Below are 2,619 nucleotides of genomic sequence, written 5' to 3'. Positions count from 1 at the left end.
TTCACTTTGTGTGATAATCTCTAGTTGCATCCATGTTGCTGCAAATGACATTATTTCATTCTTTTTTATGGCTGGGTAGTTTTCCATTGTATCTGTATGTCACATGTTCTTTATCCATTCATCTGTCGATGACATTTAGGTTGTTTCCATGTCTTGGCGATTGTGAATAGTAGAAACAGCCCCATCTTAACTTTGATTTTTGTAGCTCAGATATGACCTCAAGAATCATATCCATCAACAAGGACTGAAACAGAGGAACCCTGACGAATCAGTTAGACTTGGGGTCATCTGATTATACACCTGGCTTGATGAATTTTTTTTTTTTAATTAGAATAAGGGTCCTCAAACTACAGCCTGTAGGTCTGTTTTTGTATGTCTCGGAAGCTAAGAATGGTTTTTACATTTTTACTTTTAAAAAAAATTTATTAAGAAATAAATACATTTTTTGGTCGTGCCATGCGGGATCTTAGTTCCCGGACCAGGGATTGAACCCGTGCCCCCTGCACTGGGAATGTGGAGTCCGAACCACTGGACCATCAGGGAAAGCCCTGGTTTTTACATTTTTAAAGGATTGGGAAAGAAGCACCAGAAGAATAATATTTCGTGACAGGTGAAAACTATAGAAATTTAAATTTCTGTGTTCTTAAAGTTTTGGTGGGGCACAGCCATGCCCATTCATTTACATATTGCTTGTGGCTGCTTCCCCTACGAAGGCAGAGCCATGTAATAGAGACATAGATGGGATGGCTGCAAAGCTGAAGTTACCTTTTGGCACTTTGCAGAAAGTTCACTGAGCCTTGGGTTGGGATATTGGTGATAAAGGAGTTAATGATGCTGCCGCACCTGGTGACAAGCCCCGATCCACTGAGCATTCCTTGCATATCGAAGGACAGACGGAAGGAATGGATGGAGTGAGTGAGCAAAATCATCCGGTCTCACGTGGAGCCCAGTGCTCTTGTTCCCAGATCCAGGTTGCACCAATGTCAAGGCCTGAAAGAGAACGTGGTGGTCATGGCCCCTTGGAAGCCCACACACTTCTGGAGAATGAGGGTTAATGCCAGCGTGATGAGACTCAGGGCATCAGGAGAATGCCCCCTGGCCAGCCACCCAGGAAGCCACCCACTCTACTCAGGAATTCACCCCTCCCATCGAAGTGGGTGTCAATGCCACTCCCTCTTCTCAAATGTCAGGTTGCCTAATGTCTTAGTCTGCTTGGGCTGCCTGAACAAAGTACCAGACTGGGTGGCTTCAACCATGGAAATTAATTGTCTCACATAGTTCTGAAGGCTGGAAGTCCAAGATCAAGGTGCCGGAGGTTTGGTTTCTCCTGAGGCCTCTCTCCTTGGCTTGCAGACAGCCGCCACCTCCCTGCATCCTCCCTCACCTGGTTTTCCCTCCCTGGTGTCTCCCTCTCTTCTTAGGAAGACGCCAGTTCCATTGGATGAGAGCCCATCCGTATGACCTCACTCAATCTTAATCACATCTTTAAAGGCCCTGACTGCAAATACAGTCACATTCTGAGGTCCTAGGAGTTAGGACTTCTGAAACTGAGTCCATCTCAAACCGAGTTCTCCTGCCAAGTTTATGATTAACCTCTTTTTCCAAAACTTTATTCTCTTTCTCGTCCTGTCCCCTGTTCCCCTCAGGATTGAGGAGTATCTAAGAAAAGGGGGATTGAAAGTAAGCAGGACCCTCCGGGGTCCTCCTGGGTACAAAAGCCCATCCGTGTCCCCTGTTTCTTTTTTGTAGAAAAAAGACTTTAGTCTCCTAGGCTTCCCTGGAGTTCCAAATAGCAGATCCAGCAGTTAATGATTATAACAATACAGTTACAACAGGGCTCCTAGTTCCTCCTGAAGAGACAGAGATAACAATCTGATGCGTAGCTTTGAGGTGTCCTGCAGAAACTAAGACTCCCACCTAGTGGAGGATGATGACGACATCCTCACCACAAGCACTAGACCCCGGACTGGTTGGACCCAGAGGCTGATGATTGAGAGTCTGGAAACATCTCCCTATTACCTCACCACCAACCAGTCAGAAGAAGGTGCATGAGCTGATCAGGCAACCTACCCCCTAACTCTGTCTTTAAAGACCCTTGCCTATAAGCCATTAGAGAGTTTGAGTATTTTAATCATGAACTGCCCCTTCTCCTTGGTGCCCTGCAAATAAACCTTTCTTTGCTTCAAACTCTCTGACATTTTGGTTTGTTTGATCGCACTGTTAGTAAGGCACATGGATTTGGGTTCGACAATAACTTCAACATATGAATTTTGGGGGGACACAGTTGACTCCATGACACTTTATTTTCTTCTTTTTTTAAATGGTAGCATGCCGTACTTATTCTTTTTTAAAAAAATTAATTAATTAATTGTATTTGGCTGCGTTGGGTCTTAGTTTTGGCATGCAGGACCTTTTGCTGCGGTGCGCGGGCTCTTCGTTGCAGACGTGTGGGCTTCTCTATTTGTGGCGCGGGCTTCTCTCTAGTTGTGGCGCGTGGGCTCTAGAGCGCTTGGGCTCAATAGTTGAGACGCGTGGGCTTAGTTGCCCAACGGCATGTGGGGTCTTAGTTCCCTGACCAGGGATCGAACCCGCGTCCCCTGCATTGGAAGGTGGATTCTT

Source organism: Physeter macrocephalus, unplaced genomic scaffold (genome assembly GCF_002837175.3).
Source record: "Physeter macrocephalus isolate SW-GA unplaced genomic scaffold, ASM283717v5 random_180, whole genome shotgun sequence".
Lineage (NCBI taxonomy): Eukaryota > Metazoa > Chordata > Mammalia > Artiodactyla > Physeteridae > Physeter > Physeter macrocephalus.
Note: the sequence above shows the minus strand (reverse complement) of the source record.